The sequence below is a fragment of the Chamaea fasciata genome, unplaced genomic scaffold, assembly GCF_029207755.1.
Source record: "Chamaea fasciata isolate MVZ Bird 193981 ecotype frontalis unplaced genomic scaffold, bChaFas1.0.hap1 SCAF_15, whole genome shotgun sequence".
Classification (NCBI taxonomy): Eukaryota; Metazoa; Chordata; class Aves; order Passeriformes; family Sylviidae; genus Chamaea; species Chamaea fasciata.
In genome coordinates, this window is record NW_027094100.1 from 12,643,472 (window position 1) to 12,662,327 (window position 18,856).

General features: G+C 49.3%; 1 protein-coding gene across 6 annotated transcripts in view; it reads right to left on the reverse strand.

Annotated features, from left to right (window-relative positions):
- LOC136297415 (serine protease inhibitor Kazal-type 5-like) overlaps nt 1-11,338 on the reverse strand; it is a 40,981-nt gene extending 29,643 nt beyond the window's left edge. For all 6 annotated transcript variants that reach the window (XM_066197300.1, XM_066197301.1, XM_066197302.1 and 3 more), the window contains exon 1: nt 11,210-11,338. The gene's annotated coding sequence lies outside the window, so the exon portion shown is untranslated. The remainder of the gene's footprint in view (nt 1-11,209) is intronic.
- Nucleotides 11,339-18,856: the final 7,518 nt, after the last annotated feature.

Here is an 18,856-nt window from a genome sequence, read left to right on the forward strand (position 1 = left end):
AGTGACAGACTGGGGAAGACTCATCACAGGTTTCTGGGAGACAAGCCCTGCCTCATCCGTCCATCTGAGTCTCCTGAAGTGTGGGTAAGAGCTGCACTGCTTGACACGATGAACTTCTCTTTCTAATGAACCGGTTACAAGAATACAAGGTGCCATCAAGTAAAGGAAGAGTTTCTTTGAGTTAAAAATGGTTAAAAATGGAAGCAGTAATAAGAGGTCAGCTCTCCCAGTGAAGGTGAGACCCGACAGGCATCTCTGCAGCTCAGCTTTTGGTAAATGACTATGAAAAGGCAATTAGCATAGCGACAAATTGAATGATTCAAGAGAGTTCAAAGCTTCGAGTCAACTGAGAGAAAACCACAAGTCGCTCAGGACAGAGTGACTGGACAAGAACATGGCAGACGGATTTCAGTGTTGAAAAATGGAGAGAGGAGAAAAGCTTGCTGTGCTCTACCTGCACATTACAGCTCCACAGTAACCATCACTGTCAGGGGCGTATTAAGGAGTTCTGTGGCTAAGGTCACAAATAAATGTCACATCATTACCGAGGAGCAATCAGGAAGGTTTAGCACCTGATAGGAACTGTTAGGAAAAGTGGAGAGGATAAAACAAATTATTTCTGTCATGCTGCCTTATGATTGCTGAGTCTGCCCAGCTGCATAGTTGTGGCACTGTGGCCTTCCTCATCATCGTCATAAATAGGGATTTAGAGAGGTACACACAGGGCACAGGGAACACCTCTCCTGGCCACAGAGAGGAGCAGAAATGGGAAGGGCTTTTGTCTAAACTCACAGCAACTCCCACAGTGGAAAACAGGCTATAGAGGGAATATGCTCATGACAGTCCACAAAATCAGGAGGAACCCACAGAAAATAAAGAGTAGCTGCTGTTCAGGATTACTCACAGCACTAGAATTAATGGATACTAAATAAATTATCATATAGTAGGTTTAAACAAACAAAGGGAGGGGCTTTTTTCCCCTCCCCATAAGTAATTGCATTGTGGAACTCATCGCCCCAGGATGTTGTGGATGCCAAACACATCAAGAGAGTCAAAAGTCAATTAAACAAATTCATGGACAGGTCTATCAGTGGCTATTAAACATGATGATGGCGATGCAGCCTCTGGCTGACAAGGCCCTGAACCCCATGAAACTTTATCACAGGAAGATTTACGTTGTGCTTGCCCTGTTTGTTCCCTTCAACATCCACAGTCAACCATGGACCTAGGTACTGGGTTATTACAAGTTATTCCAAGCTGGGGCCGCCTCTCAGAGTTGAGCATTTTCAGGTCTCAGAACATGCCAGCTCTGGTTTAGAGTTCTAGACTTCCTCTTTTGTCCCTGTCCTGAAGTGACATTAATCTTTTGAACACAGGGTGGATCGCCAGCATCTTAGGCTAAAATTTTGAGCTTTAAACCTCAGGAGATTCCAAGGACATGAAATCCAAAATCACACCCAGATGTCAGCCCTTTGTTTGGATGTCATGATTTATACTATGAGTGACACTTCCTCTTCTGTCTCCCTAACAATGACAAAACAAAGAGCCATAAACAAAACCTGACTCCAGATGTTCTTTTGCCCTCATTAGCGACCAGCTTGGCTAATACTGTTTCATCAGCCCTTTGTTTCAGGGTGGCAAGCCAACATCAGCAACTCGAGGACACTTTGATGGGCTCCCCCCACTTGGGATGCGACAAATTCCCAGGACACTCCTGCCCAACACTCACTACAATAACAAGCACAGGGCTGAATTACTGCCCTCGACAATGTTTGGTACGTGGAAAAACTTGTGCTTCCTAATTACCACGGTTGCTCCATAAAAATCCCCCTCAGGCAGCCGCGTGCAATCCTGGTGAGCCGCAGCCCTGCCCCTGGGCAGCAGCCCAGCTGGAGACAGCCTTTCCTCTTTGAAGAGCCTCCCCAGCACCCGAGGTGTCCCACCCACTCGCCAAATCTATTCCTAGACATATCGGCCCTATTTGTTTCCCACACTGACTCTTACACCGGTGCAAAGGGTGAGGATCAGTCAGGCCGGGCGCATAAGTAGGCTGCAAAACAAAGACTCTTCCTCTTCCTTTGAAGCCTACTATCCTTTTTTTTTTTTTGATAAGAGGTGCAGCAGATTTATTTCTCTGGTTTGAGCACTCCTAAGCCTCTTTACGAAGCCTGGCAGCGAGAACCTCAAAGCAGATGCCAAACTCTGCAATCTTTTTATGTGTGGTAGAAATAATCCCCTTGCCTGGTGCCTGGGAGAGCTGAACCCTGACATGCACAGAAGCTGCTGATGGACCAGCACTTGGGAGCCAAAGCAGAGCCAGCAATGATCTCCCCACAAAGCCCCTTCTCTCTGTAGCAAACCAACAAGCACACAATTTCCCTTTTTCTGAGCTCCAGCCTCACCCTTGCCCCATGGCTGAGAAGAAATACTCAGATCTGACCCCAAAGCCCATCACATTCCCCTGTGCCAGCTCTTCTAACAAAGGATCCTTTACTCCTCCTCCCCCTGCAGTTTCACTTCTACCTTTAGATGCTCTGTGAGTTGAAGAAGCTCAAAGAAGCTCATGTAACAGGGCAAACCAGCTCCCAAAGCCACCCCTGCTCCCAGATTAACACAGGCCAAGCTAACAAGGTCCTTTGGCTGGCTGGCTGCCTTGGGCTGAGGAACTACATGAGTCACCAAATCCCAGTGCCAAATCCCCAGTACCAGGGTAATTGCAGACATTTTGAACCAGATTAAGCTGCAAGGGCAGAGGGAAGCTAATCATAAAAGGAATAAATCAAGGGGAAACACTTGGCACTTCACTTTTGGCAGGGAGGGGCTGATCAACTTTTACTCTGGAGGAACAGGGAGTGAGAGAGGGAAGATTCACTTTCACTTGGCTCCCAGGATGTCCAAGGACTTTCACATCGCTGCACAGAGAACAGCTGCTGTATGTCTTTGCATCTCACAATGATAGATTCCTCATTTAAAAATAAATCAGAGCAGCCTAGGATAGATGCCAGCACATTTCCCCCAGTTTTCCCACATCCTACATTTTAAAGGCAGCTGATGAGCTCCATCCTTGCTGATCCCTCATCCTTCCTTTAATAACTCCCCATGTTCCCATTAAAACCAGTGCATTGCCCTCCTCACCTTTAAATTTCCCCGGAGCTGTAGTTCCCTACTTTGGCTGCTCTTGCTCCGTTTTGTATCATGTGGTGTTACTGCTTCAACAGCACCAGCACACTCTGAAGCTCTTTTCTTTTTGTAACTTTTCTCCACAGGCAGCACCACTGAACCCTTTGTGTGAAAAAAAGCCAAAAAACAAATACACCTACTGAGCTAATCCATCTCCAAAATTCCTACCTCATCAATCACTTGTGAGAATGTTTTAGAAACTAAAATCAATAGCTCAGGCACAGCTGGAACCAACACTTACTCTCCACATATAGATCTTGACCTTCAGGTTGATATTTTTTCCCCAAAACTTATAAAAGGGACCCAAGTTTGCAAACAAGGTACCCAAGCACATCACGTTGAGCAACACAGAGGCTATCAAACCTGGGATCTCATTACACCCTCTGCCTCCCACTCCGGGTTGTGTTCCCTTGTTACATCTTGTCTCAAATTAGGCGAGAGCTCCTCACGCCAGCGGCAGTGGCTCCCTGTGGCACCACTGCACCAAAGAGGATTAATAAGCTAAGACTAAAGACAACTCTCAAAAGCACAAAAAACTTACAAGAAACAAAGGGATGTGGGAAAGTCTTGCCCCTGCCCTGGATAAAGAACTCTCAAGATGCTTGAATAACTTCAGGACATCAGTGAACTTGGCTTCTCTAGCATGAGTTTCATTTTTCACTTTTAACCCCAGCACTCCTCAAATTAAGTGAACCTAAATGAAAAGATGCTTTGCATGGTCTAAGATTTTTTTTAAATGTTTCATCAGCATAGCTCAAAGATTTAAGTAGTCCATTCAAACTGGGTCATTTGTGTCGTAGACAACTCAGCAAGCAGGGGATAAGGATTTTAGTGGCAGGAAAACAAGCGGCTTGTCCTTTGTCGGGAGGCTGCTCTGTCCTAGCCCAGGATCTCACATCCCCTAAAGCATGGTTTTATCACTGTCTTCCTTCTGGTTTAGGACTTACCTTGGGAATTAAGCCATCCCTGCCACAATAAGATCTGGCTGGGGAGGTGCTGCCTGCTCAGCTTCCCACCAAACTGCACCCACTAGAGCCCCTGGTGCTGCCCTTCCATCAGGGCACACAAAGATGTGGTATTGGGGTATCTGGCCATCAAGTCCCAGGGGCTTTACACCAACTGAACCACTTTTCCCATAGCCTGAAGGGGCTGACCTGGAGCAGTGTCTGTTTTTTATCAGCTGGAATACAGAAAAAGGAGAGATTTGCCACCAAACAAGCCAGTAGTGAAGGTAAGGTGTTCTTTTCTCTACCTGGAGCTGAAGCTGGGATCCAGTTCACTGTCCCCATTATCTTTTCACACTCATCTGCTGAGCTCCATGAGAACAGCTCAAGGTTTGGGGGATCTCAATGTCCTGCCGTTTTGCCCAGCTGCAGCTGAGAGTTTCATCCCTCTTTATTCATCATGGTTTCTGAAACAGGAAGCTTTCAGTATGAGAGGAATCCCCAGGCCAAAAAGCGTAATTCTAATAGCTCAGCTTCACAACAGCAGATCAGGTGCCACTGCTTCCCTGGAGGCCTTAAATCCTTCCTGCCCACCCTCCCTAAGAGCATCATCTCAGAGGGTTCACTTCTCCCAGGATTAGCACATCATCACTGGATTTTGCTTCCACAGGAACTTCCAACATCAAAAATAATGCCCAAGTAGTGGTTCTGGTGATTTTCTCTGAGGATAGTGGGCCTGCCTTAATGGCAGCATCTCCTTGGCCAGCACTGCTGTCCCTGGCACCATGGACCTCCTGAGAAGGTGGGTCTGGGGGCTACACAGGGAACTCAGTGCCCACACAGAGGAGCACACTTACTCACAGAAGAGAACAGCTCTAGAAAGCGGAGCTGTCATTCCATGGGAAATCCTCATTTTCAAACAAGATTAGTTTTGCCTTTAATCATCCTTCATCCAACCAATGCTCAGGACGAGAGGACTTGCAGGCCAAATTCAACCTCCCTGTCTTACCCTTTGCTCGCAGCTGTTGTTACAAAAACACACAAATGAGACCATCATATTTGCATGCCATTTAACTTGGCATGACAGTTTCTCCGCTGGAAGGAAAGCTTCCTCAGGCTGGGTGGTGTAGGGCTGTCCAGGAACAAAACCCTTTTCTACAGAAAAGGAGGAAGAAGTTACTTATCTCCTGCCTTGTCCCAGAGCTTTGGAGTGAAGGCACTCATGGCAACAGCAAACAAGTGCTCAGCAGCACTTCAGTGATGTGGTTTAAGCAGGAAAAAAAGTCCCTTTCTTGAGATGGAGCTAAACAGGCCCCAGGCAGTAATGGGTACATGATGAATAATAAAGCCAGCTGAAGCAAGATGCATGAGTCAACCCAGATGAAGAGTTCCTCTTGGTTCCTCCCTCCCCCCTGCCTTCGGCTGTTCCTTGGAAAACCCATATGCATTATGAGGGTGTCCACAAAACAAACATTTGGCTGCTTTCTTCAAGAAACCTTGGAGAGCCCAAAACTGGCTGTGTGGGCTGAGTACTCAGTGGGGTACAGTAACCAAAGCAAAGAGAAACCTCCTCAGGGGCTGTTAGAGCATTTGGGATGAGGGAAATGGAACAGAAATCTTTGTAGAAAAGCTATTTACATCTGTTTGACCCTTGTAAAACAGGTCCCCAGGCTCTTCCCCCCTTGAAGGCATTTGGATGACGAGGCTGCAGCAGCAGTTTTGATCCTTCCCAGGGGAAGGGAATGGGGCAGAACCCCCACGGGTAACCACCAAGCACACACATGCCACAGGCAGAGCGGTCCCACCTGCTCTGCCAGGCAGGAAGGGACAGCAGGAGGCTCCCTGGAAGGACCAGGTGCTGCCTCTTGGCTTGCAGTCCCAGGAGGAGCCAATGAAAGTGAAAGATACCTGCACCCTCCTCCAGACTCCACCTTGCCCCCCCAGCCAGCTCCTCCCTAGGAGGCTGTTCATCCCTTCCCACTCAAATCCTTTCATCTGCCTGCCAAAGCCCAGGCTGCTCCAGGAGGGTCTGGCTGCCCACAGGTTTTGCAGGGCTGCAGCTCAGCTCTGGGTGCCACGGGGCTCTGGGGCTGCTCTCTTCCCTTGCTTTGTTCCAAATGCCCATTGGAGATTTACAAGTTCGCCCATCCCAGCTGCACGGGCTGGCCCCAAACCTTGGGAAATCCCACGAGGTACAGAGAAAGGGGATCCCTCATACCAAGAATCTTTGCTGAAGCTAATGCAGATGCACAAAAATGACCAACCCGTACCAGGCACAGCTCCTGCTGCTGGTCTGGAGCCAGGCTCACCCACAGCTCACGGCTCACTCTGCCTCCACGTTTGCTGCCACCACAACCTTCCTCACCCCAAGGCCAGCACCACCTCCACTTCTCCCTGAATCATGAGTGGCGCCACGCCAGGAGGAGTGTGGAGGTGGTCTGCTTGCTAGGGACCATGAGCAGCAGAGAAACGGGATGACAGAGGCCTGAATTGCACAATTCTAGACCCAGCAGCCTCCCAGCAGCTTTGTGCCATGGGAGGTAGACCACAGGGTCCACAAGAGGTGGCAGGAAAACGTTGATCCACCTGCACAGTATCTGTCCTTCCAGAAAGTTTCAAGTCTGGTCTCATTCAGGACAGTGCTGGGTGTTACAGCCAGCTCTGCTGCAGGGTCCTGTCACTGCTCATACTGCAGGATAAAGCCTTGCTCCATCCACTACTCCAGGAAAAGAGAAAGTGGGATTTGACTCCTTCTTCCACTGTGGATGCCCTACAGTACATGGACAATCCAGAGAGCTTGTCTTGAGGGCTGACACACACACTCCAGGAGTGCTCTGCCCCAAACCCAGAGCACTGGCCACCCCATGGAAGCTCCCTCTTCCCTGGGCCATCCCATTGCACCTGGGAATCCTCACCAGGCTCATCACCTATCAGGCACCACGAGCAGCCAAGTGAGCATGGCCTCCTCCTCCTCCTCCAGCCTGTTGAGCAAGCAGCAGTGGGTGGACACACACCCAGGCTAAACACAGCCCCAGCACAGCCACCCCCACCCGCCGTGGCTGGGACCTAGGTCACCAAACACATTCTTGCTTTGGGCGCGCTGGTTCCCATGCTCCTCCCCGGGAGAAGCCCGTCTTGCTCAACCCCACTCCACTCTGGTTTCCCCAGTGCTGAACCCGGAACCAGATTTCACTCATCACAAAACGTGCCAGCCCTTCTTGCCACAGAGCTCAGTCCCAGGGCCTGGCAGGATGCATGGCTGGTCCATACCGACCCTTCCATGGCCTTGTGAGCAGGGCTGCAGGCTGGCCCAGGGCTCATGGGGAGGGAAAGACCTCTGTTGCAATTGCCATTGTCCCTAAACCCTGGTTTTGACCAGATCAGCCTGAGAGATGCTTGAGACCTGAAGGACAGGGATTTTAAGGCTTTCAATGCCTCCTCAGCACAACATTTACCTCCATATGACACATCAGAGCTTTTGCAATCCAGGTTAGCACCAATCTGCCCTATTTCAACTTCAAAGCACTTCACAAGCATTAACCAATTAATCCTCTCACTGCCCTCCAAAGGAGGTGACCATCTTTATCTGTTTCCCCATCAATGAGAAGGAGAGAGCTAAGTGCCTCTCCCAAAGCTGTCTGCACCTGACTCCCAGCCCCAGGCTGGGGCCATCAGAGAAATGGACAAGTGCACGTCAGACAGAGGAAAGGCTGCAGGAATCACAGCACCTAAATCAAGCAACTTTGGTTTTGTCCATGCCCCATATGATTCAGCTTTTGGAGCATTTTCTGTTCATCAGGAGTCAATGACCTGGAAGAAAAATTATCTGAGACAAGCCAGACAGAGGAGGCCACTGACACAGCAACCAGGACCAGCTGGAGAGCCAGAGACACACACAATAAGTGTTTTTAATAAGCCAGGAAAAGTCCAACATCTTGTGATAAAAAACAGAGCTCGGTATGGACAGTTCCAGAGTAAGGGGACAAACTTTGATGTGACCACAGGTAGAGAGACAGCCAAAACACGGCATGAGCTGCTGGCAGTGCTTAACTTCTGCTAAAAACTGGGACAGAACATCCCAGCTCATTCTGCACTTTAAATCACACTTATTTCCTCCAGCTCAGGCAAAACTTGGTTTAGGGAACCCTACAGACCTTTGAGGCACTGGTACAAACAGAGAGCTGGAAAGGGAGCTGGCCTTCAACTGGAAGACTGCAGGAAGTCAGCAGGTGTCACATTGACAATAAGAGGGAATGGAACTCATTGCCTAAAACATCCCTTCTCAAAAACCTTTCCTTAACCAGAATAAAACAAATCCAAATAAGAGCATGGTGGCAGCTTGCTCAGGATGGGACACAGTCACTGGGAGTGACGGTCCCCTCTGCATCAGTCAGGATTCACTCAAACACTGCCAGCAAAGAGCACAGCACCCACATTCACCAGGTCCATTGTGTCCCTCTGAGGTGCAACCAGCAAAAAAAGAGTGTTTTATCTTCTGAAATGACTGTTTAGTTGTTGAAGACATGATCCCATGAGCACTCCTCCCTTCCCCAGCATCCAGGAGTGCTCAGGAGAGGGGAAGGAAACACCCTGATCCCAACAGCCCTGAGCCAGGAGAGGCTGTGCAGAGGGAGAATGGGCTGCACACGTGCACAGGGATTGAACGCCAGAGCCCACCATCAGTGATGGGTGCATTTATTAAAACCTTTTCAGGAATGTTGCTGCTGGCTGGGAAGAAGAGATCACCTGAGCCCCAGCAGTGCTCCTGCTCTTCCCCCGACACAGTGGGATGGGCCAGGCAGGGCTGGGATGCTGCTCCCAGCTCCCTTTCACTTCAGCAGCAATTTCTGTCCCCAGGGTTCCTCAGAGCATGTCAGTGAAAGTCTCTTTGCTTTTGCAACACCGCTGACCCAGGGTGGGACTCCTGCTCCTCTGCTGCCCCCGTGGCAGGGAAAACCCACAACTGCAGGGCGTACAGGGAAGCACTGGTTCATTTTTCTCATCATTTCCAATGGCTGTGGCTCAGCACTGACTGCTGACAGTTACTCATTACCACTCACCCCGAGGTTCCAAACCCTGTGAAGATGTAGGACTCCCAAAGCCTTTTTGGATGGAGAGGGGCAACCTTTAAACAAAGCTCTGCAACGCCAGATCAATACTGGAAAGAGCTGAAATCAGTCCAGCGTCTCGCTTAAGTGGCAGGAGAATTTCAGGCAGATGAAATGCAATTCTCTAACTGCAGTTATTAGAGGCAGCGGGGGTAGAAGCCTTGCTGGATCTGGAATAGAAGTACCATCCCGAGGGAAGGCTTTTCTTAGCATCAAGAATCACTATATGTACTGTTTTAAACAGGTATTCAGAGCATGCCTTGAATTTATTGCTAAGCACAGACCTCGAGTCTCAGTAGCACCTTAAAAAGGGAGATTTGCCCACCTCCACAGAGGGTGTCACATCTGTGCCTCCAGCACGGGCTGCAGATGGGGCCGCAGGGAGGGGAAGCAGAGCTGTGGCTGCCCCAGCGCTGCTCCCACAGGAGAGCCCCAAGGAGCAGGGACAGCGCAGGGCTGGCTCACAGCGGACAGTGCCACCTGCTGTCACCTGGTCCCCGTCCCATCCCTCCCACCGGGGTCCCCAAACAACCTCCCAGCTCGTGAGGCACAGCCCCCATGCAAGCCAGATCCCAAAACGCAGCTGTTTTTCTATGTAATATTCCTGTTTTCTCATCAGGCCCTTGCCTCTCTCCACGTGGGTGTGTGGGACAGACACTGAGCTGCTGGATGATCCACTGTTTGTCCACGACCTTCAACATACCATCGGATTTGACACCACTTGCTGATATTGTTCACCAAGGAAAGAAGGAAAAGGCAGACACTAGCTCTGGGATATGACAAGAAGAAATTCCTGAGTGTGCTTTGTCTTCCTCCTCAACTGAAAACCCTGGTTTTGTGTATCTTCCTTGAGCATTGACATCATCTGTTCTGCTCCTGAACTTCTCACCACCTTTTTAGGTCATGACAAGGAGCCCAAGCTGCTTAGAAACACCCTGGAACTGAGCAGGGAGACCGCTGCACCCTATTCAAACACCATGATTAGATGTGCATTTGGATACTGCAAGTGCATGACATGCCCACAAACCAAAACACCTTAAATAACACTTATGGGGTTTACCTTGACCCCACTAGGATGCAACACCCTCACAAATCTCCTATGAGCTCCTCCAGGCAGCCTTTGCAGCTTGGCTCAGACCAGAATCAAAATATGAAGCAAAGCCACCGAGCTCAGCAGGACTTTGGGCCCTCAAGGACTCAGCAGACCCTTAACATTCACCACAAGGAGCTTCTTAACAGATGGGTAGATTCTTCATCATGTTCCCAAACTTATAAACATTTATCTTGCTGTTCTTTTTTGATAAAATTCATTGGAAGATGGAATCCCCCTCCCCAAGAAATCTAGTTGCCAAGCCCAAATTTGCTTTTCCATTAACTGGCCACCAAGATCTTGACCAACAGTACATTAACCTTTGTCACATCTGAGAAGTGAAAGACCCAAGGACTCGCTAGGACAGATACTTAAACCAGTTTACAAAAACAAAGTTCAAGTGAGAGAGAAAAGCCACTCAAATAAGAGGGTATGGAACTTACTACCTAAAACATCCCTTCTCAAATACCTTTCCTTAACCAGAATACAACAAATCCAAATAAGAATGAAGTGTTTCTCAAGAGCCCACTCTGGCTCTCCTGCTGGGGGAGTTGTTGGCAAGCACAGAAACCCCTGCAAGAGCCAGCACAGCAGGGCTGCCCAAAAAGCTGGCACACAACAAACTCCTCTCTGCCCAGGGGCAGATGCAGAGATAGCTCTGACATGAAACTTTGTGCCTCTGAGCCACCTGAGAAAGGTCCACCCTGGACAGGAACCATCTAGAAAAAAATCAACTTTGTTGACACACTCCACCCCCCCAACCACTTGGTTTTGAAACCAAATAAATTGTTACAAATCACACTCCAGATTTCCAATAAAGCCCTACAAAAGCAGGCCAATCCTTGAGAGGATACTTAGTCCCCTACTACCCCAAGTCTCATTATTACCTGAAAATCAACTTAATTTAAGATCTCACATTCAGCCTGCACATGCCTCACAACCAATTATGCCAGGATCCACTTCTTCCTGGTGCAGCACCCAAGGCACTTCTCAAAGCAATCCCACTGCTAACTCTCCAAACCATCCAGCCTCCCCCTAAATGTGTAGGGGGCACATATTTATGATATCAGGAGGAGTCATATGCCTTAGGTCAGCTGAGCTTGTTTCCCAGTCTCCTTGTGTTCAATTTCCCTCCTTCAGTCAGAGTGCTAAAGTGGCACAGGAGAACCAAATTCAATTAACAGGATTAATAGCAATTAAGCTCCTATTGGAGTCAGGGTTGTGCTCTTTAGTCCTGGAAAGAAACTAGATGTCACTGCAACAAGATAAGCAGCAGGTGATGCCAGAAGCGTTTTACTTCCAAGGAGAAAAATTGGTTGGCTTCTTGAAAGTCCTCTCCTCCTCCTCCCCACCTCGTCTGATCAGAGTTTGGCCTAGATGGAGCCAATTCCCTTCCAGCCTGCTCTTGCTCAGCCCCACTCTTTGCACGTGGAAGAGCTCAGCTTTCCCTGAACACCAGTTGTAGGGTCTGAAAGAACCACCCTGAAGTCACTCTCTTTTTTCCATGCCTGTATTAAAAAAAAAAAACCAACCCAGTTTCACAGCATGTGTGGGAAAGAGTAGAGCACTTGGATGTGATGTTGAAGTTCCCTTTGGTTTTCCTTCTCTGTAGGATTTGCTCCTGACAGCCTGACCCTGCTGTGCAAAGAGGTTCTGCCAAGAGGATCAGTCCCAGTTACAGCACACTGGGATATTCCCACTCCCTGGCAGAGTCCTGACCCTTCCCACAGCAGGGCCCATCCTTGAAGGCAGGAAGGCACTGTCACTCTGGCAATTTATCCTCCGGTCTCACTCTGTTATCACAGCACCTCACAGAAGTTATTTTAGCTACAGAGCAGCTTTCTGGCTTCCTGTGTAGTTCCTTAGTGTTCTTCTTAATTGAGGGCTTTTAACAGCCTTCAGCAGCTGTTCTTCTTCCGGAGGTGGGGGGGGGGGGGGGGGGGGGCAGGGCACCAAATCTTTTATTCAAATTTCTTCTCTAAGATGTGGAAACGTGACCCACATCCTAAGATGATGTCCCTCAAGTGACAAGCCTTCCCCACTCTGTCACAGGCTTCTTTCAGCCACTGCTCCCACGGTTTGCTGAATTCACCAGTCCATACATCATCCCCGAGCAGGAACCAGGGATCTCTGGCTGAATATTTCCTACAGAACCAGGAAAGGGGCTCTACATGGCTTGATGGGAGCTGGAGCCTCCCAATTCCAATGCTAGTGTCCTCAGTGCCCTCTCCCTGCTGTGCCACCTGTGAGTGAAATATTGGACAAAATGGGATGGGTTCACCAGGGGCTGCTGTCCATGGAGGGGCAGACCAGCAGCAGTGGGGGCTGTGGGCTCTTCCCAATAGGATGCTGCGTGCAGCAGCCACCAAGCAAAATGGAAAATGGGATGGGGTGGGATTGTGGGACACACTGAGGTTGATGCCTGCAGTTCCTCTGCAGCCAGGGTGGGATCTGCCTGGCAAAAAGCTGCCTGAGCCCTCAGATGAGAGCTAGGATTTACTTTTGTCTGAGCCTTGAGTGTTTTGAAGTCCGGAGGATGGCAAGAAGCAACAAGCTCCACCAGTGCCCCCAGGAAATTGCAACAGAGTCACCAGTCAAAGGCATTCAAAGATCACAAACCAGACCCAGATGATGGTGAATCACAGCTTAGAAACCACAAATGGTTCTTAAGCCTCTCCAAAATAATGTCATTTACCAACAGGCTTGTTTGGAGTGGTTCGCATTTTCCAGACGCCTTCTGAACCCAAGAGAGAGAATGGGCTAAAGCAGGAGCAGAGCTCCTCGTGCAGTCCCAGCTCCTGGGAACTGGGGTGATATCAGGGAGATGCTGTGACACCTGGCACAAGGTTACCCTTGTTGGTGGTGCTGGGGCTGTGGGAAGGGCTCTGTGGGAGACCCTGGTGTCAGCGAGGGTGGGCAAGGGGTGACCCCTTGACAGGCTGAGCCCGGGTGTGAGGAAGAGCAGGGAGCCTCTCACCTGGTTCCCAGCTCCCTCCAAGGTTTGTCTGGCCTCACCTGCCCCAAACTCACCTTTGGAAGTCTGAGGGATGTCAGACAACAATTTTGTTTGAAAATGCTTCCTGTGCATTTCATCAGGGAACACACAGAGGTGGTGTTAAGTGCACTTAATGTGGTAAAGCACCACAGGCTCCTTGGTCCACGTGTGTGGGCAATCCTGAAGCTCCAGACAGAACAAGACCTACATCCCAATAATGCACAGGCAGTAAAGCTCTTACGTGTCATCAATGTTTTAATGCCCCATTTAAATATTAATATAATGGAACAGCATAAAAGCAATATCCCTGAAAGCACAGGGTCATTTAGTCCCTTGCCCTGTTCTCTGGAAAAATCCAGAGATCTCCTCCAAGTGTTTTACTTCCCCAGTCCAATGCTGACTTTCTCAGTCTCATAACATTAGTTCTAGTAATAATAATACATCATCATAATGCAAGGCCGGCCATCATGATAATTATTTATGACTTATGCTTCTGGCCATAACTGAATGTTTCTGTAGGGGTTTTAATTATCATTTATGTTTCTTTGTTCCATGTCCATAAAATCCCAGGGCTCCGTATGGCTGAAAGCTGAATTTATAGAATCCTGGGAATGGCAGAGCCTGGATCCAGTGAGAAAGGCTGCTCCTAACCACCAAAATGCCAGATCCAGTGAAAGGGCATGAATGTCAGCAGGGCACAAAGTGCACAAATGGGTCCCAGAAGGCGGAACTGCAGTCCCTGGAGTAAAAGGGACTTGTGTCAGCTGCATTTGTGCCTGATCCATGTCAGCACCTTGATGGGGATGACTGGGGAGAGGTCTCTGGGTCTGAACCCCAGCTGGCCAAGAGGCTGACACAGTGAGGGGGACAGCACACAGAGAGGAATTTGGGCTCAGGGACAAGGGCACTCGTACCCTCTCCCTCCCTTGCTCCACAGGGAGCTGCACTTGGGGCTGTCCAGCCCCTTGCCAGGAGTGACTGATCACCCTGCGTGTAATCCTGGAGGATCCTCGGGGAGAGCAGGACCTGGCCACCAGCAGCCCTGTGGTTCGTCCTGAGCAGAGCAACAGCAAAGCACAAAGCTCAGGGATGTCTCAGCTAAACAGGCAGATGCAGCATCATCAGCTGCCTCCAGCACACCCCTCACCATCTGCTCCTGGCAAACACCTCAGCACTGGAAGAGAGCTGCCCCAAGTGCAGGCACTGCGAGGCTGCCTTGAGCTTGGAAGCAGGCTAGATTCCTTCTTCCAAAATACACAGGGGGAAAAATACAAGATGCAACATCCCCGAGTATTTTCAACAGAAACCACGGCATAACATGAGAACCTTGGCTGTTTTTATAGCTGGAAAACCAAGTTTCTTGGTAAGTGAGGCTTGAAACTGTGAGCCAGGGGCTTTCAGAAGCTCAGAAAATGGGGAGGAATGAAGAAAAGAGGATCTTGGCAGGCAAGAATAAGGATAAGAAGGAAAAGCATACTGCAGGCAGCAGCCATGGGCTTTGGCAGCCACTTCCTCTTGTAGAAGGAAAAAACCCAGTTTAAAAGCTGCTTGGGGAAAAGGAGGTTCAGCAGTGGATTTTTTCATCTCTGTTGCCAGAGCAAAAGGACTGCTCCTCATGTCCCTGATGGGCTGAAGACAGCGCCTTCGCTGCAAAGCACCTCGCTCTCACAACCAGGCTGGAAACGCACAAGGCATCAAAAATAATGTCACATTTATTAGGGAAGCAATTCAAGTGCAAAACTCACCGAGGGATATAGGGAGCTGACTACATGCTGAAATCAAAGGGAACCCTTGATGGAAAAGAAATGTTTAGCCACTATGTTCAAAGGCTCCCTAAATCAAAGACAAACTCCTTCTTTAATCAAGGCCATTGACCGAGGCTGAAAGCAGAGAGAACTGCCAACAATTCCCACAGCGTTGCTTTTCACGGCAAGGCTGCAGGTGCTGATGCTCTTATAGCCAGTGTTCTTCCTCCAGCATCCTGTATCTGTGTCCTGGGAGCAGCTCTTGGCACTCAAACACACAGCAGGTTTGTGGGCACAATAAACCTCAGCCATCAACCATCCAAACCATGCCCGGTTTAGCCCCTGTTTTAGCTGCAGGAAACTTTCAGCCCGTGCCTCTGAGCTTGAGGAGTCATTAGGAGAAGGAGCAAGTGTTAATTGGGCTGTATCTAATCTCAGCCCGACCCAGGGGTCAATAGCTGTTGGCTAAAGTTTATCAGCGGTGTTTGGCCATCATTTATCAGCTTTGGGGAGATTGGGCTGGGACAGGTGTGAACATGCTGACGCACAGATGGGGTCAGGGAGTATCGATTTCCCCAGCCGGAGAGCGGATACCAGCGATTAACCAGCGCACGTTTGTTGTGGTTAAAGCAACACGAGGTGCTGGTAGGGAAAGAGCTGGCCAAGAGCGAAGTGCACATTTATGAATGGACTTGTGAAATAACATGGATCTCACAGTGCCTCGTGGCAGCACAGCTCTGAGGAAGAACCATCTCTGGGAACAGGCTCAGTGTTTCCCATCTCTGCTGAGCTTTAGAGTCCAGCAATGTTATCCCCAGCTCTATCTCGTGTCTGCTACGTGTCTTCCCTTTCCTCCCAAAATCTCTTTCCTATCCATCTGTGAAAAAGCCCACTGCTCGTTTTAAAATCTCTCTATAGATCACAGGAAGGAGAAATGTTATTGGAAATTAAAGCCTTATTTCATAATTTGCATTAGTTTTCTCTTCCTATCCTCACCTTTCTAGTTTTTTTAATAGGCTTTTTTTTTTTTTTCCTATAGAGCTAAGCAGGCTGAAAGCTCTCCACTGGAAAAACCTCATCTCCTCTGTGTGTCCAAAATGGCACAGTGAGCTGGACCAAAGAGCTTCAGCATCCTCTAGCCATATGTTTCATTGAAATCAGATGTACAATGCTTTTTTTCCCCTATTTCTGGGCCAGTTCTGGGTGCAAATCATGTATCAATAGCCATTAGTCCTGCCAACGGAACTCACAGGAGTAGCTAGAAATGCCAAATATTTCTGGGGTTGTGATGAAAGTCGTTTGCAGTATATTTGGTCTTGTTGATCAACTGCCTTACAAAGTGATGGAAAATATTACAGAAGCTTGACAAAAACTTTGACTAAATGTTTTCCAGAAATCAGGGGAAAATGTGAAAATATCCTGTATTTCAGACCTCCACTAAAAAAATCTCCTAGTCCTGGAGACAGTGGGTTAGCCAAGGACCACAAAGGGGCTGTTGCTTCTCTGCTGGTTTCTGACAGCTTTTGTGGAAAATATCAGTTCATTCAGTTCTGTTCTGAACCTCTGCAAGTATAAAGACTCCACAGCCTTTTTTTGGTCCAGCAGCAGTGTTTGTCCACCCTCATGGTGAATGTTTTTTTCCCACTGTCCCGTTGGGATAACCCTTCCTTCAGCCTCTCTCTGCCATCTCCCACCCTTTTTCTGTTCGGGTCTGAGAGGGCTTTGGCTCTGTCTTCTCCCCATGTCCTGCCAATCCTTTCCCCCTCACACCAGCTCTGGAGCCAGGACAATGCACCCAGAGCTCACCTGGACTGCAGCCAACTTTCTAAAGAGCCAGTTTCAGGTATCATCACTTGAACTCTCCTGAGGGAAAGGGCAACAGTCAGAGAATCACAGAACGGTTTGAGTAGGAAGGGACCCTAAAGATCATCCAGTCCACCCCCCTGCCATGGGCAGGGACACTTTATCCTATCCCAGGCTGCTCCAAAGCATGTCCAGCCTGGCCCAGAACACTTCCAGGGATAGGGTAGCCACAGCGTCCCTGGGCAGTGGACAATAGCTGCAGGCAGACAAGGTCTTTTATGCAAACAGGACCAGGCACTAGAGATCCAGGGTCCTTATCAAGAGTGGCTCATACCAGAGCTCTTAAGTTACCTCACACACACTTCAGAGTGAGATCCAGCCCTGGACAAGGGACAGGTGGTCCTTGGGAGCAGAGACAGAGCTGCCTGAGCTGAGCAGAAGGACAGATTAGACTGGATCATCCCCCCTGAGTCTGTGACCCCAAAATGACAGGGACCATATGCTTCCCATCTTGTTAAGCTCCGTGGAAGAGGGAGTGGGCACAGGGTGCTGCTTCGAGTTGGAGAAAGGGGGAGTGATTTGCTGGAGGAGATTGAAATCTGTGTTTGCCCAATTATCAGCCGCAGTGCTTAATCACTGTGCCCTGGATCTCTCCGGCAGCCGCAGGGGCAGTCGGATGTGGAGGCGGGAGGCAGATAGGATTTAATAAAGCAATTTTATGAAGGAATACTTTGCTTTTGGCATTTTCTGTAGGAGTGGGAAAAATGATCGGTTTTTTCTTTGGTAATGCCAGGGAAAGCGAGAAAAGCAGAGCTCCATGGTTCGGCTCCTGAGGGATCGACTCTCTCTCCGTGTGCTCTCACTGCCTCTACATCCCATGGAGATCCTGCAAGACAGCCAAGGAGAGGGGCATGAGAGAGCAGGGGAGAAAGGGGGAAAAGCCTGTCCAGGAGCTGGCACCCCTTGCACTGACCCAGGGTCCCACCAGCAAGGGACAGAGCCCCAGGGTCACCAGGGCTGACCACAGTCCAGGGGTATTCCCAGCAGGCACGTGCCATCACCCAGTAAGTCATGGCAGAGGAGGGAAAGGTTTCCATGGGCTGAGCCCGTGGGGTTTGGTGTCACTGAGAGGTGGGAGAGCAGAGGCAAACAGGCCAGGAGCTGGGCTGGGAACTTCCACACCAGGCTGGGAACTCCACCCCAGCCAATGTCAGCCAGTAATCCATACAAACACAGAGCCTGTCCCCAGCACGTTCATCCTCCTCGGGAAGCATTTGATTGGCACTCAGTCACGGTCTCTTCTGAACAGCCCAACAAGCTATGATTTATGTGATGTCTTTGTCTTTAGACACTGCTGTCAGCAGTATCCATTCTCAGGCAAAGCTGCCGATGCCTGCAGATTTCCAAAGGTCTCTCTCATGGACACGCTGCCCTTGCTGAAGGATAACAAACATTAGTGAAAGCAGAAATGATGATTTGGTAATGTTATCCTGTAGCTATGCCCAGCCCCCTCCCCAGAAACCAGGGGTCCCAAGTCCAAGATTTCCAGAACAGAAGAGAAAACAAATTGACATGCTGTCCTGGGCTCCAGAGATTCTCCTGCAGCTGGAGAAAATATGTGATGCTTTCTCAGCAGCCACTCACAGGATCCCTTTTCCTAAACTGTCAGAATGTTCAATATCTTCCATGCACCCAGAGCAAGAGAATAGCTTTCTCAGCATTAAATGGGAAAGAATCCAAGACAAAAATCACTACCAACCAAATTAGGGGTTGGGGGGGAATGTTTTTCTGCAGGAAAAATCAGTGTTTGAGCAGTATTCCCTGGACAGAGGAGCTGCTGATGACTGCCCACTGCTCTCACCTTGCTGATGCAAAAGGACTTGCTCTGTCTCACATACCTCTCAAAACCACCTTGGGTACCGTGGGCAAGGTCTTGGCTACACCTGCAAGATCCAGGCCTGGCAGGTAACACAAATTAAGGCATTTTTAGC